Raw genomic sequence first — 26357 nt, 5'->3', positions numbered from 1 at the left:
ACTCTGTGTCCATGCAGAGGGCTCCAGCTAACAAACATCTGTCTGTAAGAGACTATGGTGAGTACTCAAACTTCCCTTTAAAACACTGACATTAATCCCAGCACTCAGGAGGCAAACGTATCTCTGTGAGTTCAAGGCCAGTGAGAGCTACCTAGTAAGACCTTGCCTCAAAAATAAGTGTATGTAAATGTCTTAGGCTATCAGCCTGCTTTCTTACACACCCCAGGGACACCTGCCCAGGGATGGCACTACTCAGAATGGGCTGGACCCTCCCATTTCAATCACTAATTGAGAAAATGCATACAGGGCCTGATGGTAGTGGTGCACACCTTTAACACTCAGAACTCAGAGGCAGAGGCAGGTGGATCTCTGTGAGTTCAAGGCCACCCTGGTTTACAGAACCAGGGGTACACAAAGAAACCCTGTTCAAAGGAAAGAAAGAGAGGGAGGAAGGGAGGGTGGGAGAGAGAGAGAGAGAGAGAGGAAGGAAGGAAGGAAGGAAGGGAGGGAGGGAGGGAGGGAGGGAGGGAGGGAGGGAGGGAGGGAGGGAGGAAGGAAGGAAAATGCCCTGCAGAATTTCCTACAAGCAAATCTTATGAAGAAATTTTCTCAAGTAAGAGTCCCTCTTCCCAAATGACTCTAGCTTATATCAAGATGACATAAATCTAGCCAACACAATAAATAAACACACAGAACAGACTTACCTAAGTTGACTGAACTAGAAAAGTAACATTTCATAACCCGAGAGCCTCAGAGCCTCTAGCCTGTTCGAATCCACAGTGAGTATCCAACTGGGGAGCTGAGACATACATTGCTTCCCCGACCCAGCAGTCTGTCTCCACATGCCTTTGGTTTTGGAGAAGCACTCCATGGCACTGCTGTTCCATGGCACTCACTTTGGGACACTCAGTTCCGGAAGGACTTACCCGTCCCTGCAGCTTCATGTGATTTTTTTTTTTTTCTCAGAACTCATCTCTGGCCTGCAGCTGTTTCTGGACATGTTTCTATCCATCAGAAGTTGGCCTGGGCCTCTATTTGGGTTGAGTGACTTATGCATTCCCCTTCAAAAGCCAACTTTCAGAAGGTATCTCAAACTCTATAATCAGGATAAATTAATATTTGGAAGTCAGCTTGATAACTTGCCAGGCAGCCAGTGGCGTGGAGGTGAGACTCAACAGTACAGGAGATGCTTAGTGATTCCCACGGCTGGGCCTGAGCACCAGTCTGTCTGGGTAGTCCGGCCAGGCCTATGTCCCCATGGCTTGTGACTCCAGCCAGAGGTGGAGCAGATCCTTTCCCCTCACCTCTGAACTCGTCCCTGGAGGAGCAAAGACTTCAGAGCCCCATGGAGAACAGACTCAACACTGTTTCCTCAGCTCCGAGTGTCTATAGAGCATCTAACCCGCTACGAGGCACAAGAGAACTTGGTCACTGCAAGTTCCTGTCAATTGGGTGGATTCCATCAAGAAAGCTTCCCCAGGGACTCGGAGCGGCATAGGAGGGGGAAGATCAGTGTGTGCACAAGTGTGTATATGTGTAAGTAGAAACCAGAAGTTCATGATATCTTCGTCGGCTGCTCTTCTGCCTTATTTTTTGAAACAGGGATCTCTTTCTCTCTCTCTTTCTCTCTTTCTTTCTTTCTTTCTTTCTTTCTTTCTTTCTTTCTCTCTCTCTCTCTCTCTCTCTCTCTCTCTCTTTCTCTCTTTCTTTCTTTCTTTCTTAATTATTTTATATGTGTATGAGTATTTTGCCTACATGTATGTCCATGCACCACCTCTGGGCCTGGTGCCCGAGGAGGCGAGAAAGAGCATGGGACCCTCTAGAACTGAAGTTACAGATGGTTGTAAACTGCCTCGTGGGTGCTAGGCATTGAACCTGGGTCCTCTGGAAGAGCAACCAGCTCTCTTTAACCCCTGAGCCAGCTCTCCAGCCCCAGAGAAAGGCAGGGTCTTCCACAGAGCCTGGAGCTCACCCATTTGGCTAGGCTTGCTGGTCAGTGAGATCTAGGAATCCTTCTGTTTCCAGCCCACCCCTCCCCACCCCCCACCCCCCACCCCCACCCTCGGTGCTGGGGTTATGCACACAATCTACTGGGTCAGGCTTTTATGTGGATACTGGAGATCCAAATCCAGGTCCTCACGCTTGTGCGGCAGGTACCCATTGAGCTGTCTTCGCAGTCCCCTGGGTAGTTTGTTTGTTTTGTTTTGTTTTCTGGTTCCTCACTTTGGATGTGTTCCCAAACACAAACTGAAGTGAAAGCATAAAGAGGGCTGTGTGCCAAAGTGTTCCTGGAAAAAGTTTGCCCTTTCGGGAATATCCTTCCTCTTTGTATCCAATTGAGCTTGACCTCAAATGTGCAAGTTGTAACATTCAGAACAGTTGGGTTGGGGCCTGACTGGGCTCAGGCTAAACGTTGGTGATTTGTGCAATCATCATGGCCTGATGAGGTTCCAGAGCTGTGAGGCCCTCAGCCCTGACTTTGGAAAAAAACATCTCAAAGTCAAGTGTAGTTCCCCAGGACCAACTTCCTGGCCACGCCCTTCTGTCTGGCTGCAGGATGCTCCGCTGCAGCTCACTCACTCCTGTATCTCATTACAAGCCCTTTGTAAGTCTCCCGTCTCTTCCTTGGAATTTCCACTTCTTCTCTGTTCCCAGAACTATAAAACCTTGTCAATCAGTTGGCAGCCACCGGAACAAGAACAGAGCGCCCTTGAACTACGGAGGCTCCATGGTGAACTGTAAAGGAAAGGGAAGGATTGGGCCCTCTCCCTGTACTGAAGATAAGCCTCCAGCTGGTCACAGGAGACGACTTTGTGGTAAAACGCTGGTCTCCACGGCCTCGGCTTGTCCGCACCTCATAAATTGACTTTGAGTTGCTTCATAACCCCTCCGAGCACAGTGGTGTCTTCTGGGAAGGAAGCTCTGTGGTCACTCGGTTGTGTTAAACAAATAAACGTCAGAAAGCAGGGCAAGATGGACCGGGGGAAGCTACACAGATGTGCAGGCTAGAAACTGAGAAACCTGGTTCTTAGGGATGGTGCTCTGAGCTCTCACAGGACTGTCCTGTCACAGAGGGTGGCGGGGACTGGCAGGTGAGGGTGGAGATGGGCTTTGTCCTTATTTATATGGGTCAAAGCTGGGTGTGGCTGAGGTGGAGTGCTTGTCTGAAATGCTCAAGGCTCTGGGTTCAGTCTCCATCCAGCACACACACACACACACACACACACACACACACACACAGACACACACACACACACACACAGACACACACACACAGACACACACACACACACACACAGACACACACACACACACACGCACACACACGCACACACATGCACACACACACGCACACGCACACACACAGACGCACACACACAGACACACACACACAGACACACACAGACACACACACACACACACACACACACACACACACACACACACACACACACGGAGCAAAGCCGAGATCAGGACAGGAGTCTCCAGATAGCAGCTTCCGCGTCTTTCTCTCCCAGGACCAACCCTACAGCTCTGCTTCCCAACGCTCGCAGAAGGCAAGAGAGATTTCAACAACCGCATGTGCGGCCAGTGAGCCTTTCTCTCCACATTCTATGTCATTTATAGTTTGCACACCACCAAGAGATTTCTTCTTCCATGGACTGAGTTTCAGGCAGCCGAGAAGACACCTGAGAAAGGGTAGGAGACCCCTAAAGTCACCCCTAAAGGAGGCAGCAGTCCTCTCCCTTGGCAATGCATTAGAGCCACCCGGGGTCCTCCAGAAAGTCCCCATGTCCAGGCCATACCCCGGTCTGATTGCATCATAATCTCTCAGGATGGAGGCCAGGCTCCAGGGTTTCTTAAAGTTCCCCAGCGATAGAAGCCAGGCTCGGAACCACGGAGTCAAACAATTCTGAATCAGACGGAGCCAACTGAGGGTGGAGCTGCTTTGATTGCAGGTGATGAATGAATGCCTACCATCTGTGTAGGCAAAGTGTGTGAGCGCCGGCAAGGGCAAGTCCCCTGGCCTTTTGAGGCCTCATTTGAAAAGCGAATGTCCTGACCGGACTACTTACGGGTTAAAGGATAAATATTTGTAAGGGCTTGGCTCTATGCCCGGCACACAGAACATGTCCAGGAACTTGTCATGATTACCAGTGTTTATACTGACATCCTGTGAAGAGTACATAACAAAACCACAGCTCCTCAGTTCTAGTGATATGTGCTGCCCACACTTATTTCTATCCTTTAAGGAGAGGTGTGAGTCAGGAGAGAGCCCAGCAGGCAAAACTACTTCCTGTCGCCGGAGTTTGAGCCCAGGAGTCCACATAACAAGCTGGATGTGGTGGCGAGGGTCTGTAATCCCAGCACCCCTGCATTGGAGATTCGAAGTTTAGACAGGAGAATCATCTGGAAGCTTGCAGGACAGCTAGCCTAGAGTGCGTAGTATAGCAACAGAACCAATGAGAGAGACCTGCGTCATAAAATAGAAAGCAAGAACCAACTTCCGAAAGTTGTTCTTGAACCTCCACATGCACACTGTGGCACATGCAGGCCTGCACCTGCACACACACACATACAGAAATATGACACTCACCAGTGCCAGGCATCACAGGCTATTTCTGCTCATGGCTACCCTTGATTGATTTTCCCATAATTCATCAGAAGAGTTGTTTGCGGGTTTTGTTTTGTTTGTCGAGACACAGTCTTACTATGTTGTCTAAGTTGGCCACGCTTGATCCTCCTGCCTTAGCCTCCCAAATACTGGGATAACAGGTGTGCATCACTACCCAGAGCAAAAGGAGTATTATTTTATCTTTCCTCATGTCACAGATTGGTAAACTGAGGCCCAGAATTCAAGTTCTTGGAGTCACTTGAAGATTGGAATGGGAGCTTTGGGCAAGTGACTAAGCTAACTTCTCTGCCCTATATGGCTCAGGGAAACCAAAGACCCTGAACTGGGCAAAGTGGCCCAGAGCCACCGTGTTCGCATCCTGCCCTGTTCCCACCTAGAGTGGCTCTGAGCTACAGTGCAAGAAAGCCAATGAGGCTTTGTATGGGTGTGCGAGAGTGAGGCCTGGCCCGTCTCGCTCAGGCCACCTGGCCGGTTCCCCATTCTTCTCTCCCCTTACCGTGCTGACTCACAGACCCTCCCCCGACCACCACAGGAGACCCCACTGGAACACCTTCTCCCGCTCATCCCACTTGGTTGGGGCCTGAGTCAATAGCACGGATCACTTCTCTCCTGGCAGTTCAGTCATCTCAGGCTTCCAATCCTGTTTCTACTCTGCCTGTCCTGGGTCAGCCTGTCCCATGGATCTCACTCATCCGGTCGCCAGAGGGATCTTCCACCACACCAGGCATTCTGCCGAGGGCTTTGTATGAACTGCCCTCCTCTCTCTGCAGCTGCCCATGGAGCTAAGTGGAACTCATGTCCCCCTTACACCCCTTTATTTAAACAGGGGCTCATTTTGTAGCCTAGACTGGCCTGGGATTGACTGTAGCCCTTAAACCTGTAGCAACTGTCCTGCCTCAGCCTCCCAAGAGCTGGGGTTACAGATGTGAGCCATCACACTGAGCTCATTTATCCCCTCTGTGAACCTGGAATCCAAGTGGCTGAGCCAATGCTTGTTGAGATGAAATATGAACCCAGACTCCCCAGACTAGTATTTCTGCTAAGCCCTTCTTCCAAGAAGGAAATGTTGTTCACTGAACCCATTCTGCCAGGTGCCTCTAGAGGGCCTGGCACTGGGAATGAAGTGGTGAGCTGGGCAGGTGAAGACGTGGCCTCAGGGACCTCCTGAACTGAGGGCAGAGGCTCTGCGCACTCACTCTTGAACACTGCAAAGGGGGCGCTTCCCATGCTGAAGGCTGGAACTGGGAGACGCTCCAGGGCTCGCCTAGCCAGAGTGGCAGGAAGTGACGGAAAGAAACCAGGAAAAAGGCCAGCTTGCTCCCAAGGGAATCAAGGCTGCTCAGACACTGTGCCCTTGGGAGAGCCACTACATGACGCTCAGGTGACCAGCAGGGCAGTGACAAGATGAGATCTGAGTCCTTGAGGGCCCTCCACCAGGCGCAAATTCTGTCACAGTACCTATCAACATGGTGACAGGCCCTGCCACCTCACCCAGCCTTCCCAGCAAAGGAAGAGCTGAGCCGCAGAGTCAAGGGCTGCCGGGCCAAGGACCACATGTGCCACCCAGTCTCGGCTGGTTCTCAGGAAATGAGGAAATAGGGAGACAGCAGAGTGGCTTAACTCAGCCAGAGGAGCTGGAAGGCTTCCAGCTGAAACCTCCATGAAATTAAAACCTAGCCCAGACCAGCACTGCCAGATGGAGTTGATCTCATCAGAAACTTCTCTCGGAGGCCCTGAGTCCAGCCTTGGTACTCAAGCCATTAACATCCAGGATTCTCTCAGCTGAGCCAAAATCTGCTGCAACATTATAAAGGAGATGACTTTTGACCATATTTCTTATTCTTTTCTTTTTCTTTTTATTTAATTTTTTTTTTGTTTTTCTTGTTTTGTTTGTTTGTTTTTTGAGGAGGGTTTCTATGTGTAGCTTTTAGAGCCTATCCTGGAACTCCCTCTGTAGACCAGGCTGGCCTCGAACTCACAGAGATCCACCTGCCTCTGCCTCCTGAGTGCTGGGATTAAAGGCATGTGCCACCACTGCCCGTCTTGACCATATTTCTACTTGTGAAATTACATATATTTAAAGGTAGTAAACTGTTTTCTAAAAGGAAAAGGTGGCCCGCACCTTTAATTCCAGCACTCAGGAAGCAGAGGTAGCCAGATCATCCATAGTTCTGGGCCAGCCAAGATAACATAGTGAGACCCTGTTTCAAAAAAACAAAAACCAACAAACAAAAACCAACCAGCAAACAAAAATTTGCTGGGCATGATGGTACACACCTGTAATGTCAACACGTGGTACATAAAGGCAGGAGGGTCAAGAGCCAAAGGCCAGCCTCTGCTACATAGTGACTTTGGCACCAGCCTGAGCTACATAAAGGTCCCATCTCCAAACTAACAAATAAAGACTGTGGGGCTGGAGAGATGCCTCAGTTGGTAAAGTGCTTACCATGTAAGCATGATCTCCAGTACTGATGAAAAAGCTGTGCATGGTGGTGGCACACACATAATCAAACACTAGATCAGAAGCAGGCAGCTCCTGGGTGCCTCCTGGCTAGTTAGCCTAGCCTGGTCAGAGAGTCCCAGGTCCCAGGAAGAGAGCCTGTCTCAAGGAAACAAGGTGCACAGTTCCTGATGAACAAAACTCACGATTGACCTCTGACCTTCACACATACACTCACACATGTGCATGTACACCTACACACAAGATTGATCGATTGATGGATATCTCTCTCTCTCATACACACACACACACACACACACACACACACACACACACACACACATTCATCTGGAATCTGTACCTAGAAGGTGCATACACTGTCGTGACAATTAAGGGCACAGCTGTAAAGGTGAGCAGGGCCATAGGAGGGAGAGGCTGCATCCAGATAACCTAGCTCAGGGTTAGGTAGGAATGCCCAGGGTTCTGTCCCTGCCTTGAGCAGGTTGGGCCCCAGCCCCAAACAGGACAGAGACACAGTTCAGATGATCAAGGACCTGTAGGCAGACAGCAGGGAGACCTGGGACACCTGCCAGCCACCCATCAGCACAGCCTAGCAAGGTCCCAAGCCTTCCTAGGGTTACTCCAGTTCTCTCTCCCCTCGTCAGAAGAGCTAAGTGCCCCTCCAAGACACACACACACACACACACACACACACACACACACACACACACACACACACACACCTTAGGGATAGCTACCACAAGAAGCCAGAATTGACAGATCTCAAGTCCTGTCCCAGCTTTGTCTCTTCTAGATGTTTGGACTTTCTAGACTTGGACAGGGCACCCAGCCCTGGGGAAACAAGGTAAGTAATCTCAGGAGACAGTCTCAAAGGCTGTGATGACTGACAGAGCCTGGGGGAGAAGCTGGTTTCTGAACTGGACCAGAGTACTTTATTAGATTGATGATCGATGCCTGGCTCCTGTCCAAGAGGGACAGGCAGGAGAGAAGAAGAAGTCATGGGAGATGTGGGGGTATCTCCACACCCCCAAAAAGACACCCTATAGCTAGGGATTCTCCTCTGCATGGGCACAGAGACTCATACACTGTAAAAAGAGTCAGGGCTTCCTCAAGTCAAGCCCTGGCCAAACACAGCTCCACAGGATTCCTCCATCCTACAGGGGGAAACTGAGGCTCAGTGACATCTGGGGATGGGCTTCTGTGCTGCATGGCCTTATGGGTAACACAGCGTCTAGAGGGCCAGAGAGCACTGGGGTTGACTTCTCCACTAGGCCCAGGAGGCATAGCGTCCAGGACCCACAAAAGGGGGGATCACCTTTATACCAACATGTTTATATACTATTTTTAACTTTTAAAATTATAATTATTTACTTCTCTCTCTCTCTCTCTCTCTCTCTCTCTCTCTCTCTCTCTCTCTCTCTGTGTGTGTGTGTGTGTGTGTATGTGTGTGTGTGTGTGTGTGAATGCCATGGCTTGCATGTAGAGGTCAGACAATAACTTTCAGGCGTTGGTTCTCTCTTTCCATCATAGGAGTTCTGTAGATTGAACTCAGGTCATCAGACTTGGCAGTAAGATCCCTTACCCACCCAGCCACCTCACTGACTCCTGTATAATACATTTGTAATTTGTGTGGGCATATTCATGTGCATGTCTGTACACAACTGCATGTGCACATTTGTGTGCACATGGATGGAGCCCTAGGCTGGTGGTGTTCATCAGTAGCCCTCTATGTCATTTTGGGAGACAGGGTCTCTCACTGGGACCCAGGGCTTGCCCGTTAGGCTAGGCCGGCAGCCCAGGGAACCCCAGGGATCCCAGTACTCTGGATAAACGTCTCCCGTGCTAGGATCATAAGTGTGTGCTGTCATGGCCCTGGGCTTGTCTGTTTTGTTTTGTTGAGAGAGGGTCCTGTGTAGTCCTGGCTGACCTGGAACTTGCTATGTAGACCAGACTGGCCTTGGACTTGGAGAGATCCACCTAGCTCTGCCTCCCCAGTGCTGGGACTGTGCAGCATGGTCATGCAGATACATGCCCCCGTACTGGGCACCACACTGTGTTTTATCTGGGTCCTGAGGGCAAACTTGCATGGTAAGTACTTTATAGACTGGGTCGTCCTCTCAGACCCTTTTCTTTGTGTCTTTAATGTGTGAAAGGATTCATAAAGGAGAAAGTCAGCCGTGACCCTGGTTCCCACGACTCCATCCTCACCTGGGAGGGGAAAGGCACAGACAACGTCTTACTTACAACCTTGCCTTGTTGGGATTAGCAAACCAGAGCAGAAGTTCCCCTGAAGGAGTGGAAGCTCTCGGCCAGGCCAGGCCACTCCAGGGAGCCTGCAACACCCCACTCCACACTGCCCCACGCTCTTCCCCAGACCCCCTCACCACGCCAGCCTCCTTGCAGCCCTAAGCTGAGGAAGGTTGGGTTCCAGTTCCTGGCAGAGCCCAGTTTCCTGTTTTTCTCCAAGTCGGCAAGGTCAGGCTGCTGCTGGGAAGGGATGCAGGGACCCCAGAGAGCAACAAGTCCCAGCCATGTAGAGGGCCCCAAGCCACGCCGAGGTCCCTCTTTCTCTGTGGAGAGCCCCACCACTCAGTCTTGCGGAACCTTGCAAGGCCTCCAGGTCCCCTCTCACCTGGGTTTCAGTTTGCCCAGCTATGAAATGGAGCGAGCGGGTCTGTAGAATCCAAGTTAGACAAATCGGGAGATGGAGGGCTCTGTCCACCGCAAAGACCGCAGTGGCCACCTGTGCAGAAGGGCCTGTGACAAGGAGCTGCCTGGGTGACAGCAGCACTGGCTGACTGCCTCCTGGCCCTTCCATGCCGTCTCATCTTCACAGAGGCCTCTGAGGCCTCCCCGCTCCAACGTATGAGAACTTTAGCAGCCTGATTTTGTAAAGCGGAGAGTCAGAGATCAGCAAATGTGAGTCCTGTGCCCACAGCCCAGCCACCTTCCTCCTCTTGCTGCTAGTGTGGGCAATGTCTGCGTAATCCAGGGGTGCCTCTGGTGCTCAACTGTGGGGCCTTGATGGAAGTGGCTGAGAGGTCACCGTGTGAGAAGGATAAGACACTTTGCCAGCGGGTACCAACAGAAACCAGGGGCGTATACCAAGAGCCAGCCCATAAGCATCAGGCTATACCCCACGACCGCCGTCCATTCAGTACCATTGAGTGCCCTGCTAGGTGCTGGGTCCATGCCTCCTCAGGATGCCCTTCCTCTTCCAGGGTTCAAATCCCAGCTCTGCCGGTTACAAGGTGTGAGACTTTGGGCAAGTTTCATCATCCACTTTGTCTCTGCCAGCTTTGGAGGATGGTCATAATCAAGGTAGGTGAGGTGGCATGCACCCCTGATCCCAACACTCAGGAAGCTGAGACAGGAGGACCACAAGTTTCATCCAGGCTACAGGATATACAGTGAAATGCTGTTCTCCTACCCCCATCCCAAATACTGACAGTGCTGAGCTCGTGAGTGTGGGTTAACGGATTAGTCTGTGAGCCAGCCGCAACCCCTCCCCATCCTCATCTCAACTCCTCCTACCTCTTGGCCCTTGTTCCTTCACTCCTCACACTCACTCTGCCCCAGCCCCCTCCTGTTTACATCTCCCTCCTCTCTTCTTCCCCAGTCTTCCCTGAGATGCACAGTTGGCTTCCAGGAAGAGCATGCCCAGCCCATGAGTCCAACGCCACGGCCATGTCAGGATCTATGTGGCGAATGGGCCCACGAGAGAACAGGGCTCCATGCTGCAGGGAGCCCACGGAAACACTTGCCCTCCTCTGCTGACAAGCCCTCTTGATCTGAGAGACGTTGATGCTGCTACTAGCCAGAGACCCTAGCCCAAACACAAGAGGTAGCTAGAAGCTCCATAAGCCCAGAACTCAGAAGGCTGAGGCAGGAGGATTATGATTTCGATGACCACCTCAACTACATAAGGGAAGCTCTGTCTCAAAAAAAAGGGAAAAAGAAATCGCAAGAAACGACTGAGGAAGGACCCTTCCACATCCAGCAAAGCAAGCACAGGGCAGCCTGACCAGAAATTCAGGGGCCCGTGAGATGTAGGAGACAAGAACTTAAGCATTGACTGAATCAGGCCCAACGTTCTACAAGTCCAGATCTCTGGCCTAAGTAGCCATGTGCAGGAAAACTCTGCCTCTTCGTTTTTACTTATTTATTATTTTGGTTTTGAGAAACCGGAATTTCCTATGTAGCTCAGGCTGGCCTCAAATTCACTACAATCCTCCTGCTTCAGCTCCTGAGCTCTGAGATTGCCTGTGTGTACTCCATGCTCTGCTCAATTTTTTTCCTTCCTTTTTTCTTTCCTTGAGACAAAGCCTCATTACACAGCCATGGGTGACGTGGAACTCATTGTATAGAACAGACTGGCCTCGAACTCACAGAGATCCACTTGCCTCTGCCTTTCAAAAGCTGGGATTAAAGGCACGCGCCACCACACCGGACTTCAGTGTTCTGTTTTTCTTAAATTTCCAAATCATTTTCCTCATCCAGATATTGTGTTCGGGGCTTCTCTGAAATGTCCCCAGGGGGTCTTCTCTCTGTGGGTCTTCTCTCTGTGGGTCTTCTCTCTGTGGGTCTTCTCTCTGTGGGTCTTCTCTCTGTGGGTCTTCTCTCTGTGGGTCTCCTCTCTGTGGGTCTTCTCTCTGTGGGTCTCCTCTCTGTGGGTCTTCTCTCTGTGGGTCTTCTCCCTTGCTTGTGTGTGTGTTTAGTCACCTGTCTTCTTCAAAGCTCCATGTCATCAACCTCCTCACTTCAAAACCAAACTGATGTTAGCAGTTAGGAGGGAGATGGCGGTAGCACGGACCGGGATGGAGAGAGGAAGGGCGTGGTTTGGCGACACTGAAGGGACCTCCTGATCGTTGGGCTGAGTGGGTGAGAAAAAAGACGCCCACCCTATCCCAAATGTTGTGCTGGGACACAGGACAGTGGCTAAGGTAAGGCAGGTAAAGGAGATGCTGTGCCTGAGACATGAAATGGTGAATGGACAGCCATGGATACCCGAAAAAGCGAAGGAAACATGAAGGAAAACAGTAGTGTGTTCCTGTCTGGGAGCTTCAAGCCACCCAACATCCGCACAGGAAGCCACTAGGGCACCCAGTTAGGTGTCCCAGAAGAGGCGTCTGAGCCAGCCTGGGCATACACCTGCCATGCTGGTCTAGGTATGAGAACCCACGGCTCCCTTGCAGCAGGTCTTTGGAGGCATCTCCCAAGTCCTAGGCTCTAGAAAATTCTATGGAGACACCTCAGCTGTCAGCTTTCTTGAGAGATTGCCTCAGCTGCAGAAAACAGCCTCATCCAAGGCTCAGCCAGTCGCTAGGGACTGACGTAACTGAGATGGTACTGAAAAGCCACCTTAGCCCTGAGCTCCCTGAGGGGTTAGCTTGCATTGAAACTCCATTCTGTCTATCTTCTCCTCTGCCAGACCTGGCTTCTGCCTTTTCCTAGTGACCGGCACCAGTCTCCAGCGCCTCCTAACTGACTTCCTACTCTCCAGCTCAGGTTGTTGGCTGGGGGAGCTCAGCCTCCGTCATCACCTTAATTCTCAGGAGTGCCCCAGGTAGGATGAGACGTTACACAGTCCCATGAGCTCTTGGAGTCCTCCCAGGTCACAGCACTTATCACTGCTCACCGGAAGTACTTATTTAATAATGCTAGATCAAAGGCTTCGAGAGGCAGAGAAAGTATTAAGTCTCATCCCTGATTCTGCTGAACCCAGGCCTGTCCCGGCAGGTACTCGATAAATATGTGTTGAGTGAATGAATAAACCACCTTATCTGAGGATTTAAAGATGGGGACAACTCCAGGGGGAGGACGGCAGGGAACTGCTCTGAGCAGCTAAAATACAAGGCAGAGCCAACCACAGCACAAGTGCATCCATACCCCACACGGTCACCTACCTGCCTTTGCTTTAATGCCCCCCAAAATATTTTACCTCTTCCCAATGCCATTCCATCTCACCTATAGTTCTTCACACACATTCATTCATTCACCCTTCTCCCAATCACATACTAGCGGGCCCAGCCCAGGGTACCGTCCTCCGGGAGGTCCTGGGTTCGAGCCCCACAGAGTACTGTGATATAACATGGGGTCTCAGTAGGACACCCTAGCGACCTTTGCTTACTTTAACAAGACCTCACCTGTAATAATGTTTGGGTGGAGCTGTTTACAGTCCCAGGAAGGACTCTGATTCTTATCACATCTGTTTCCTAAAACTCCAACTCCTGCCCAGGGTTCTCTGACCCCGCTGCTCTTCCTAACCCATTCCTCCTGCCCTCCACTGAAAGCCTGTGACCCCAGGCCATATTCACAGTGCCCCCCTCCCCAAGGTGAGAATTACCTAATCACATAAATTATGTGGTCCTTCCTTGGTAAAGAACATTCTTTTTTGTTTTGTTTGTCTTGTAAAGTTCGTGATGGAACCCAGGGCCTTATACATGCTACATAATACACTGAGTTATAATACATCTCTGGTCATGACCAGTTTCTCTTATAATTTATTTTTATTTTATATGCATTGATGTTTCGTCTGCATGAATGTAATGGTGTCAGAGTCCCTGGAACTGGAGTTACAGACAGTTGTGAGTGACTATGTGAGTGCTGGGAATTGAACCCAGGTCCTCTGGAAGAGCAGTCAGCGCTCTTAACTGCTGAGCCATCTCTCCAGCCCCGTGACCACATTTTAAAGATGACCTTTGAGAGGCAACGGTCTTGGTTTGCTTGCCTACTCCAGACCAAATGAGTAGAAGGCTAGGTGACATGGGAAAGCACCTACCTTGTAGACTTAACTCAGCCAGGCACAGCAGGCGGACAGTCACCTCCCCACTCCAGTGAAGCTGGAGCCTATCTGCTGAGCTGGCAGTGCCTGGGAGAGCCGGCAGGCCTAGCCCCTTCTCTGTCTGCCCTCTTTGCTTCCTCCTCCTGTCTCCTCTTAGTAAGACGTGCTCAGGAAAGCCTGCTGCTCGCTGCAGAGCCAGATTCCAGGAAGTCCGGGCTGAGCAGGCTCCTGACAGTATTCATTCTCAATTCCTTTTTGCTTCTTTTTTTTTTTTTTTTTTTTTTTTTTTTTTTTTTTTTTTTGGTTTTTCGAGACAGGGTTTCTCTGCGTAGCTTTGCGCCTTTCCTGGAGCTCACTTGGTAGCCCAGGCTGGCCTCGAACTCACAGAGATCCACCTGGCTCTGCCTCCCGAGTGCTGGGATTAAAGGCGTGCGCCACCACCGCCCGGCCTCCTTTTTGCTTCTTAAAGGTCCTTGAGCCATAGCTCAGCCCCGTGACCTTCCAGACAGGATCCTGGCCACGCTTTCTGCATGGTTCCCACCCTCCCCCCCCCCCAATAAGTGCACTTCTCCCTTTTTGGGCCTTCTGAGAATCCTAGAAGGTCACTAGTGGAAAGGACCGTGTTGATAGCAAAAGAGGAAACTGAGAAACCGTGGCCCATCTAACTGCTCCCGCCTGCCAGTACCCAGCTTCCAGAAGGGTCTCCGTTATTTAGGAGCCAAGTGCTGTAGGACCCTCTTCCCTCCCCTGACCTGACCAGTGGCGAAATAAAAAGGTCTGGTTGTCCTATAGAAGAGGATTTGGAGGGTATTGCTGTAAAGTCACAAACCCCAGGATAGGAGAGTGAAAAGCAGAGTGAGTCTCATCTCACCTGCATCAATCTAGGGGCTTCGGAATTCCCTAGAAAGATGAAGAACTGTCTGGAAAGACTCAGACTCGGTGTCTGAGAGCAAAGTGATTCAGGTGGAGCAGAGGGAGGTCTCATGACGAGATTCGGGAGGGTTTTCTCAGCCTGTGCTTTGTCCTGTAGGCACAACAGTGCAAACATACACCTAAGTGCATTCTGGGGACGGGATCCTCATTCTCTCCCTCCCTGAACCATTGGCAAAGAACCTTACCTAGGCAGATGGACTATGCCTGCCCTCTTGCAAAATGTTTATCTATTACTTTATTCATTTCTTTCTTTAGCAAAGATTTTTAACGCCTGTGTCAGCCCACAAGGGAGCAACCATCATCAAGGGAGATGTGACGACTGTCCCCATGGAGTGTGTGATCCAACGGGTATAATTAAAGAATGTCACAACAGAGCGGGACTAGAGTGTCACGTGAGCAGGAGACAGTGCTAACAGAAGAAGCAGATGAGAGAACTCGGCTCAGGGAAGAGGTCAAAGCCAATCTAAGCTAGGTGAATTGAAGGATAGCACCTCAGCCTCAGAGAGGTTAATTCTCCAGGGATCACACATCTAGCAAGATCACTCCCCATCTGTATAAATGCACTGGGTTTGAATCCTACTTTTGCCACTTTCTGGATTAAATGCCCCTTGGTACATTACTGAATTGTTCTCGTCCCTGTTCCCTCATCTGTAAAACAGAATATAAGAAACCTGCCTGGACTGTACAGAAAACCAAATGTATTAGCATAACAATCTTTCTGAGTGGCCTTGGGACCCTCTGAAAGTCCCAGAATTCTTTCAAGGGCTCCATGAAGTCAAATTTGTACAAGATACTGAAACAGCATTTTATGGCATCATAAAAGTCAAATGTAGGTATCAATTTGGCTGCCTTTGAGTATGTTCATGAAAGAGATCTAGAAAATGTAAAATGTGCCATTCTTTTCACTACTTTTTATTTTATAAAATAAAATTAATGGACCAGAGAGATAGCTCAGTAGTTAAGAGCACTGGCTGCTCTTCCAGAGGACCCAGCTATAATTCCCAGCACCCACACGGTAGCTCACAACTGTCTGTAACTCCAGTTCCAGGGGATCCAATGACCTTCTCTGACCTCCTTGGGGACTGTATACATATGGTGCAGAGACATCCATGGAAACAAAACTCATTCACATAAACTAAAAATAAATAAATCTTTTTTCAAAGAGAAGGAACAAAGGTGTATGGTAGTACATGCCTATAATCCTAGCACTTGAAGGTAGAAGTAGGAGGGTCAGAAAATCAAGGCAGAGTCAGCTACACAGCAAATTCAAGGCCAGGCCAGGCGACATGAGACCCTGTCACAAAACAAAGACTTTTCCCACAGAACCAATTACTAAATATTTACTTTTCTAACACCAGATAAAAATCTGTATCAACATAAGTTCTTTGGGGTCTTCAACAATTTCGTTGTAAACTAGCAAGTGTGAGAGCCACTGAACCAGCCTTTATAAAATGTTCCCATCAGTGTCAGTAGGTCCTTGGTCACTGTTAGTCACCAGACTTATATGCTCAAAGACTTAACTTTGCTGGGTGTGGTGATGCATGCCAACAATGCCTGTTTTTGGAAGATGGAGGCAGGAGGCAAGCACTCATATACATAACACATAAACACTCACATACATAACACACAAACACATACATAAAACATAAACACTCACATACATAACACATAAACACTCATATGTATAAAATGTTAAAAACAAATCTTCAAAAAGCAAAAAGAGACCAGGTGTAAGGGCACATGCCTTTAATCCCAGCACCTGGGAGGCAGAGCAGTGGGATCTCTGTGAGTTCAAGGCCAGTCTGGTCTACAGAGCAAGTTCCAGGACAGCCAGGTCACACAGAGAAACCCTGCCTCGAAAACAAAACAAACACAAAAAGTGAAAACAAGGTTGGGTAGGGGTCGGGCACAGTGGCACATGCCTCTAATGCCAGCACTCAGTGGAGACAGGGCCAGACCTCACAGCCAGTCTGGGCGACATGAGGCTTTATCCCAAACAACAAACAGGACAACAGCAAAGGCTGGGGTACACTACAGTAGTAGAGTGCTTGCCTAGCATGTGCAAAAGCACAGGTTCAACCTTCGGTACCACCACCAAAAGAAAGGAGGTTAGCGGGGGTCAGAGAGAAGCATGAAAGATGGGGCGGAGCAAAGGGAGCCTTTCTTCTTGACTTAGGAGGATGCTGTGGAGCCCTGCTAGGAACGTACTGAGTCTTCTCCCCTGAGTATAGCCCCATGACCAAGCACTGCGTTTCCCGGCTCTGCCCTCCTGTGCCCAGCATAGCAGTCACTCAGTAAACATTTGTTGATTGCGCCGGGCGGTGGTGTCGCACGCCTTTAATCCCAGCACTCGGGAGGCAGAGCCAGGCGGATCTCTGTGAGTTCGAGGCCAGCCTGGGCTACCAAGTGAGCTCCAGGAAAGGCACAAAGCTACACAGAGAAACCCTGTCTCGAAAAACCAAAAAAAAAAAAAAAAAAAAAAAAAAACAAAAACAAAAACAAAAACAAAAACAAAAACAAAACATTTGTTGATTAATTAATACGTAAAATGAAAGCGCTGTAGGTTCCCTGGAACAGTTCTTATACTAGGAAATGCTTGGACATTGTTAAGTCTGTTAAGAGGGAACCGAATAAATTCTATTTCAGTCATGCAATGGAAGAGTATGCAGCCTGTGACAGTTCTGTGTGTATGCAGAACTCACTGACATGTTAGTGAAGTATGCAAGGCGTAGAGCAGCTGTGTAGAGCGCACTTCTATTAATTTGCATTTTTGCATTTTATTTATTTTGTGTTTGTGTATTGCTTGGGCATGGGTGTGACGGTCAGAGGACATCTTTTGGGAGTTGGTTCTCTCCTTCCCACATGTGAGTCCCAGGGATTGAACTCGGGTAGTCAGGCTTGGTGGCAGGTGCTTTTGGCCACCAATCCATGTGGCCAGCCCCACTTTCATTGGAGTTTAAAAAGTGCTTTACAAAGCTCTGACGAGATAGCTGAGTGGGGAAGAGTGCTTGCCTGACATCCTGAGTTTGATCCCCCAGAGAGAACAAACTCTCAAAAGTTGTTTTCTGACCTTCGCACTATGCTGTGGCAGGTCACACTCACACACAATAAATAAACATAAAGGGGGGTGTCTTACGAATGCATGTTGTATGTTTGTAGATGCATAAAATATATTGGGAAAAATGAAAAGAAGCAGGTAAGAATGGTTTCTTCAACAGAGAACACCAGGGACCAGGGACAGGGCGGGGGACGGGGGCAGGGGGAGGGGAACACAAGCTCATTCTTCGGCAATGTGCACAATCACTTACACCAACTGTTCAATAGACGAGAAAAGTCAAGAATGAGAGAGAGAGAGAGAGAGAGAGAGGAGAGAGAGAGAGAGAGAGAGAGAGAGAGAGAGAACACTAAGAATTGGAAAGAGAATTAGCTTTGTATGAGACCACTGTGACTTAGATCTGTGCCTGCCACACACCATTTAGTATACCACAAGGGGAACCCTGTACCCCTCTTATGGGGAAGACCTGTCACCATGTCACTAGTTATTGGGAACACTCTCGTTCCCACAGACTAGAGGCTGCATTGATTCAAACACCTGGATTTCCCCTCCATCTAATCTGAGCATCCTTTATCTTACCTGAGTAAAACATATCTCGTCCCAATCGGCCCTTAGCAGAGTCACGCAATCTTTGACTGGCATCCCTGGTATGTGCTTCAGCTTATAAGTCATCCATCCCTTTCCAAAGCTTTCCCAGGGGAGGTTCCTTTCCCAGCAAACAGGAGCGGCACTGTCGGTTGGACACCAAATGTTGTATGAGGTGTGGGTTCACGCGGGTTCGTGGAAAGAAGACACAGAGGCACTCTAAGGATGAATTTTAGCCTTTTCCCGCTGCAGGGGAATCAGCCTCTGGTGGACTGACGTACAGTAGCTTAGCAAAGGGCCTTTTATTGTTACACAGTTCACACCTTTAGCAAGTCAATTTCCATATACCAACACCTCTTATCTAAGCCCCCCAAAGAGACAATGCCAGTGCAGAGTCTCAGTTAGGAGACCTCTCGGTTTGCCGAGTCCTCCCCCAACCAAGTTCTGCATAAGTTTTGCACCTTTAGGAAACTCTTAAGATTTACATGTTTCAAACTGAAGGTGCCCAGAGACAAAAGGTAGCAGTCACAAAAGGCAGAAAAAAGCTAGGTGCTGCTGAGCAGTGGTAGCCCACACGTTTAATCCCAGCACACAGGAGGCTGAGGCAGGCAGATCTCTGTGAGTTCAAGGCCAGTCTGGTCTACAGATTGCATTCCAGGACAGGCTCCAAAACTACACAGAGAAATCCTGTTTCCAAAAAAAATTTAAAAAAAAAAAAAAAAAAAAAAAAAAAAAAAAAAAAAGCTAGGTCTAACACTCCAGAATCAAATTAGCTGCAGCTCTTCAGGAGCTCTCCCTCCAGTGTGTGCTGTGGGATGTTCCGTATGTCCTGTGGGATGTTCCGTATGTCCTGTGGGATGTTCCATATGTCCTGTGGGAGCCCGTTCTCGGGTTCCTCGTGGCTTTACCCAGCAGGTCCACATAGAGGATGATTAGGACCATGGGCCTGAGTGCAGGTGTCTGAGATGGTCTGCACTTGGCTGTGCTGTGGGATGGTCTGTATGTCAAATTACTCTGATTGGTCAATAAATAAAACAGACTGACTGGCCAGTGGCTAGGCAGGAAGTATAGGCAGGACTAACAGAGAGGAGAAATGAAAGAACAGGAAGGCAGAAGGAGTCACTGCCAGCCGCCGCCAGGACAAGCAGAATGTGAAGATGCCGGTAAGCCACGAGCCACGTGGCAAGGTATAGATTTATGGAAATGGATTAATTTGAGCTATAAGAACAGTTAGCAAGAAGCCTGCCACGGCCATACAGTTTGTAAAGCAATATAAGTCTCTGTGTTTGTTTGGTTGGGTCTGAGCGGCTGTGGGACTGGCGGGTGACAAAGATTTGTCCTGACTGTGGGCAAGGCAGGAAAACTCTAGCTACAAGTGTTTTTTTTTTTTCTCTGCAATCACAGATGTAGAGTTTTGTCAATTGTTGTTGTATGCCGTGTGTGCATGTGTGTGTTCACATGTGCCCTCCTTTCTCTCCCCTGCCCGGTGTGTGTATGTGTGTGTGTGAGAGTGTGGACGTGGTGTGTGTGTGCAGAGGCCAGAGTTCAATGACAGGTGTCTTTCTCTATTGCACCCCACCTTACCTTTTAAGACACGATCTCTCCTTGCCCCTGGAGCTTGCTAATTCAGTTAGACTGCCTGGCTAGCAAGCCCTCGGGATCCACCTGTCTCTGCCTTCCCAGTACTAGGGTTCTGGACCTGCCCCACCGTGCCCAGCCTTTTGTGTGGGTGCTGGAAACCTGAACTCAGGTTCTCATTTGTGTGGCAAGAATTTTACCGAGTCGTTTGCCCAGTCCCTGTTGTTCGGTTTTGCACTTATATTTTAATTACGTCTATATGTGTGTCTATGCGAGGGCATATACACATACATGTAGGTACCCATGGAGGCCAGAAGAGGGCATCTGATCCCCTGGATCTGCAGTTGCAGACAGTTGTGAGCCACCTGACGTGGGTGCTGGGAACTGAGTCCTCCAGAAGAGTGGGAAATGCTCTTTCCACACCACTTCTCGAACCTCGGTGTTCCTGTTTTTTTTTTTTTTTTTTTGAGATTTTTTTCCTTATTTATTTATTTTTTTAATGCCGAATGCTGTTTATTGAAGGAGGGAAGAGGTCTTAAATACAGGCTTACAGAACAATGGGAGAAACCCAGAGGGCAGAAGTTCTATACCAATGTTTTACAATCTTGCATCTAAGCTGTTAACACCCATTATGCAGGATATACAGACAAGGAACTTCCCTTAAGCACTCAGGGGGGTGGAAACTGGCAGGGAATTAGCATTGGGAGGATATCAAGGCCAAGGTCAGCAAACAAAGCAACAGTTACCCAAAATGGAGGCCAGGACCCTATAGGTCCCCCTTTTACTAAAAAATGAGCTTCTGACTTAGGTTGCTTAGGGACGTCAGCAGCTCACCTTACCCATCATGGAGATGCCTGCCCAGGCCACACAGGACTCTGTCTTAGGTTGGTGAGCGCCCCCAGGCATTACCCATCTCTAAATACTCATCATACAGGCTCAATCGTGTGTGAGCTGCAGAGTTAACTGCTGCCAAAGATCTCAAAGTGGCACTGGGCTTGCAATCTGTGTGTTCAACACAGAAAAGACCAACAGAGGTCCTATCCCACCCATAGGCAGTAGGCTAAAGGCAACTCAGCCATTCCCTTCCTTAACGAGCCTTACTGCAAATTGGAGTCCTTGTAAGATGGTATCCCAAAAGCCAATGGAACTTGAGTTTATAAATTTATAATTTTCAAAGCCAATCGAAATGTATATAACTATTGAATTAAATTTATCATGCCCAATAAAATGAAAGATTAACTAACTATGGTAGCTACTTTTGCTGCCAGGGTCTCCACTGTGCTAGCTGTAGTAAGCAATTATGAAATGGTAATCCCAGAAACAGTAGCGGCGGTGTGTGCCATTGCTATAACAGCAACAATGGCAGCAGCAATGTCAAATTCTCTTCTGGAGCGTGTGGACATCCACTGGCATGGATACAACTCCAGGAACATGAACCACCAAGGCCCATTTTTCTTGACCCCAGCACGACTTAGGCTGGCAGCTCTACAAAAAGGTGTTCCTGTTTTTTAAACAAGGTCTTATGTAGCTGATGCTGGCCTTGAACTTGCTATGTAGTCAAGGATGACCTTAAACTTCTGCTCATCCTGCCTTTTCCTCCAGAGTTTGAAGATGACAGCCACATCACCCACATCTAATCCACTCTGTGCTGGGGATAGAACCTAGGCCTCCTCCAACCCTCAGACGGAGGAGTTCACCCTTAAGCTGACTTTTATTCCTATGCTTCCATGCTAACAACTCTGAGTCTACATCCTAGAAAGAAGAAAGAGAGTGGGGGGAAAGACAAAAGACAAAAGGCTATTGCTAGCTGAGTTGGTCCCTGTAACCAAAGACTTCTGGGTCTATCTATCTCCCTGGCCAGGACTTGGGTAACAGTCATTCTGGCTGCAAGGGAGACAAAGACCTTCAAACCAAACAGGTCATCACTATAATTAAACAGGAATTCTGAGCATAACCAAAGAAGAAAGTGAAACCTCACCAGCAAATGACACTTCAAGCTAACACTAGCCTAAGCTGGAATGAAATCAGCAGGCAGTGGGAAACCATTAACATTTTTTTGAGTGAGAGAGTAACAATGTGGAAGGGATCCACCCAGCATAATGGTGCACCCCTTTAATCTCAGCACTGGGGGGACAGAGGGAGGCAAACCTCTGTGAGTTCAAGGCCAGCCTGGTTCTACATAGTGGATCCCAAGACAGCCAGAGCTACATAGTGAAACAGGGTCAAACAAACAAACAAACAAACAGAAACAAACAAAAAGTGAAAAGAAAGGATTGACACAGAAAAGGATGAGGAGAGGAGAGACAGGGAGGTTCCACGCGATAAGGGAACTGCTTGAAGAACAAGTCAGTGTGACTTGGCACCAAAATCGGTAACGAAGATTTGGGGTGGGGCGCTAGCAGTGATGTCACTGACATAGAGCAAAGTAGAGATGGAGCTGCCAGGGGGCGAAAGGGAAGAAACATGCTCTGGGTCAGTGGCAATTCTAGTTTGGAATTCAGGGCGCAGGTCACACCTGAAAGTGTCAATTTAGAAGTCAACGGCTAAGAGAAGACAATAGAAGGAGCAGAAACTGAAATTCCTCATCCAAAGTCAACAGAATCCTCTGCAGAATCTGCTCCCCTATGGCTCATGATTAAGACACAGCATCCTAGACGTGCCCTCCACCCCTGTTCACATGGCCCCATCATCCCAGACATGCCCTCCATCCCTGTTCACATGGCCCCATCATCCCAGATGTGCCCTCCACCCCTGTTCACATGGCCCCCACATCCTAGACATGCCCTCCATCCCTACTCACATTCTGAATGCTCTCCATAGCTTCTCTACTGAATCTCTCCGTGTGGCTAATCTGTCCCAGATCTTCATCTTCTGCCACTGCCCTCGTCCAGCTCCATCACATCCAACCTGACTTGCAGCCAAGCTGGCCTCCTGCTCTGTAAGTGCCTGTTTGGAAAGAGAAACTGAACTGAGGTTCCATGCTAGCGATTTAACTGTCTTTTCCTCAGCGCTGTCTGCGGCTTCCGCTCTTCATTGCCTTCCCTAGTCCAGCTCACAGACTTCAGCGTCAGTTACATTTCTCTCCCTGTCCCTCACAGCTGACATCCAAGCCCAGATGGGCTGACTCCTTCCCTCTATCTCCATTGCCTTCACAGGCCCTTCCTGCTCTCCTGTTACTTTGGCCTTCTCTCAATGCACCTGGCCTGGCAGCAGTCAGTTTAAGAGGCACCCCTTCCAGGAAGCCTTCTTTGATCTCTCCTCCATGACCTTCCGTCACCCAGTAGCTTCTCTGCCCTTTACATTGTGTTGCTGATCCCCTATGAATGGCGGACTCTTGCCTCATTCATTGCTATCACCAAGGACTTAGTCAAGGGCCAGCTGTAAACTATGTGCTCAATTAATGTTTGCTGAATGATTTAGTGAAGCCAGGAATTGATGAGAACAAGGGAAAGAATGTAGAAAAGCTAGGGGTCCGAAACTAAAACTCGGGGAGTGTTCAGTTGGTAGAATGCTTGCTTAGCATCCATGAAGCCCTGACCCAAACACAGCAGACAGTCAGAAGTTCAGGAGCACCTTCAACCTTGGCTACAGAGACCCTGTCTTTTAAAAAGAATAGGAATGAGTTCATCATGGTGACACATACCATTAATCCCAGCACCCAGGAGGAGGCAGGTGGATCCCTGTGAATTCAGGGCCAACCTGGTCTACACAGTGAGACCCTGTTTCAAAAGAAGGAGGGCGAGGGGGCTGGAGAGGTAGCTCAGCTGTTAACATCACTGGCTGCTCTTCCAGAGGACCCAGGTTCAATTCCCGGGGATCTGACATCTTCACATAGACATAGACGCAAGCAAAACACCAATGCACATAAAGTATAAAAAAAAAAAGGAGGGCAAAGAGGAGACAGACAGCACAAAAGGACCCAAGTGTCACCGATTGTCAGGAGTGTGTACCCTGTAACTCCCTTTCAGGTCACACTTGGACCTCCAGGACAGTCTCCATGAGCCCCTTCTGAGAACTAGTCCCTATCACCCCCACACCTAAGCTCTGTGTCCTGCTGTCCGTCCTCACTTTCTCTGCAGCTAACTGAGCCCTGCAAGCTCACTGGCCAGCCAGAGGCTCTGGCAGAAAACTAGACGGTGGAAGACAAGGAGAATCCAGGCTTTCCCTTCATCCCTCTTCATCTTGAGTGGGAGCTGTGGAAGTGGGTGTGTCTGCCATGTGGTTCCAGTCTTCTCCCAGTGACCCAGCCTCTGACTGCCCTGCCCTGTCTGGCCTTCCCACCAGGGGGCAGGAGTGGATTCCTGGTCACAGTCGTCTTCTGTGGGCCGTTGCCAATCCTTCTGTGTGAGTTATTCCTCCCTGAAATACTGTTGGAACTTAGAATGGGTCTGCTCGCTCACCTGGCTGGGTCCTGCCTGATAACAGTACCCTCCATCCCTCCATCATCATCCACCCACTACCGGGGATGACTCAAGTTCTCATCTGAAGTGATTTAGATTCTGTCAATCACTAGAGCAAAAAAAAAAAAAAACCTCGAGGGCAGGGACCGAGCTAGAGACTCAGCGCTCATCTCCCAGCCTGGCCTGTCAGTGCTCAGCACATCACACTGTGCAGCACAAGGAGACAGGAACTGAGAAGAGGCATTTAGCAGGAGCCAAGTCAGTGTGTGGTCACAGAGAGAAGGGGAGGCGGGAGGCGGGCAGAAACCATACTGTGAGGAGTACATGCAAATGGAAGACACCGGGAAACAGTGTACCCGAAAGCCAGGATGGGGAAGGTGTTGTTTTGTTGGTTGGTTATTTTTAGGCTAGGAGCTTGGTCGCATTCATGGGTTGAAAGGAGCAAGATGTTTTATGGCAGGAGATGCTGGGGCATTGGCTGTGGAATGGTATGACCTAAGTGGCTTCACTTGAGAATTAAAGCCACCAGAAGGGTCAGGGATGGTATGGACTGTTTTTTTTAAATAATACAACAGATTTATTTTTATTTTATGTGCATTGGAATTTTGCCATGAGTATTGAGTCCTCTGGAACTGGAGTTACAGACAGGAGTGAGCTGCTATGTGGGTGCTGGGAATTGAACCTGGGTCCTCTAGAAGAGCAGTCAATATTCTTAACCAGTGAGCCATCTCTCTCCAGCCCGTTTTTTGTTTGTTTGTTTGTTTGTTTGTTTTGGTTTTTTGTTTTTGTTTTGTTTGGTTTTTTTTTGTTTTTTGTTTTTGTTTTTGTTTTTGAAACAGCATCTCATGTAGCCCAGGCTGGCCTTGAACTTCCTATATAGCCAAGGATGACCTTGAACTTCTGATCTTCTTGCCTCTACTTTCCGAGTGCTGGGATTGCAGGCCATGCCATCATTCCTGGTTTATATGGCCTGGTGCTGGGGACTGAGCCCACGGCTCCATGTCTGCTAGGCAAACACTCTACCTGCCGGGTCACCTCTTCAGATGCTATGGGAACTGGAGGCAGAGGTGAGTTAGAAGGGGAAAATCAATCAAGAACTGAGAAGAATGCCAGTCAAGCCAGGGATCCCTATAATGGCACCAGAGTCAGGGAGGGGTCTCAGGAAGGTATGTCCAGGCCTGATCTTGGTAAGGGAACGTCCAGTGCCTGTCGGAGACACCCATGCATACAGCTCCAACCTTTGCCAACTCCAACCTTTTCTCCCTCTCATCTTAACACTTCTCTCCCCTGCCAGTTCTGTAGTTTACGGCGCCCCTTCCCTCACCCAGTATGTGATGAGATGGTCCAGCTGGCAGAGACCAGCAGCAGCAGGCAGCAGTGTGCTGGGGAAAGTTTAACAACTAGTTTGGATGTGTGTGTGTGTGTGTGTGTGTGTGTGCGCGCGCGCGCGCTCAGGTTTATGCTATTTGCCAATTTCTATGGTGTAAATAGTCCCACTTTAAGCTTCATGTGACCAACCTGAGGTCACAGTGGGAAAGAACAGGGACTGTATCTATGTATCTGTTTCCTCTGCTGCTTCCCCATCCCCCACCTAGATGTCTGGGCTGAAGGCAGGGATGGGGCAGGTCCAAACTGGGGACCAGCAAAAACCTCATGGCTGCGGCACAGGCAGGTCCCCAGTGGGAGGAGGCATACCTTCTCCTCCGGGAATGTCTGCCCCTAGGCCTAGGGCCTCTCTCAAGCCGTCCTCACAGCAACCTTCACCTGGACTCAAGATTTCACAGGAATGTGGGCCCAAGACCCACAGGCATCAGACAATTTGCCCAACACTTGCTCACTAGACATGGCCTCATACCGTAAACGTGCCAAGGCCAGCAGAATTTCCCTTCTCCAGGGCAAACAGAAAAGGAGGACAAATGACCCAA

General features: G+C 49.3%; 1 long non-coding RNA gene across 1 annotated transcript in view; it reads right to left on the bottom strand.

The window, feature by feature from the left end:
• Nucleotides 1-24605, bottom strand: part of LOC121831473 (uncharacterized) — a 25291-nt gene extending 686 nt beyond the window's left edge. Inside the window, exons 1-2 of the long non-coding RNA XR_006074934.2 lie at nt 22833-24605; nt 18449-18599 (exon numbers count right to left, since the gene is read on the bottom strand). This is a non-coding gene — a long non-coding RNA (uncharacterized LOC121831473). The remainder of the gene's footprint in view (nt 1-18448; nt 18600-22832) is intronic.
• Nucleotides 24606-26357: the final 1752 nt, after the last annotated feature.

This window comes from Peromyscus maniculatus, chromosome 8 (genome assembly GCF_049852395.1).
Source record: "Peromyscus maniculatus bairdii isolate BWxNUB_F1_BW_parent chromosome 8, HU_Pman_BW_mat_3.1, whole genome shotgun sequence".
NCBI lineage: Eukaryota > Metazoa > Chordata > Mammalia > Rodentia > Cricetidae > Peromyscus > Peromyscus maniculatus.
The sequence above is the reverse complement of the archived record's forward strand: the minus strand, read 5'-3'. Positions and strand labels throughout refer to the sequence as shown.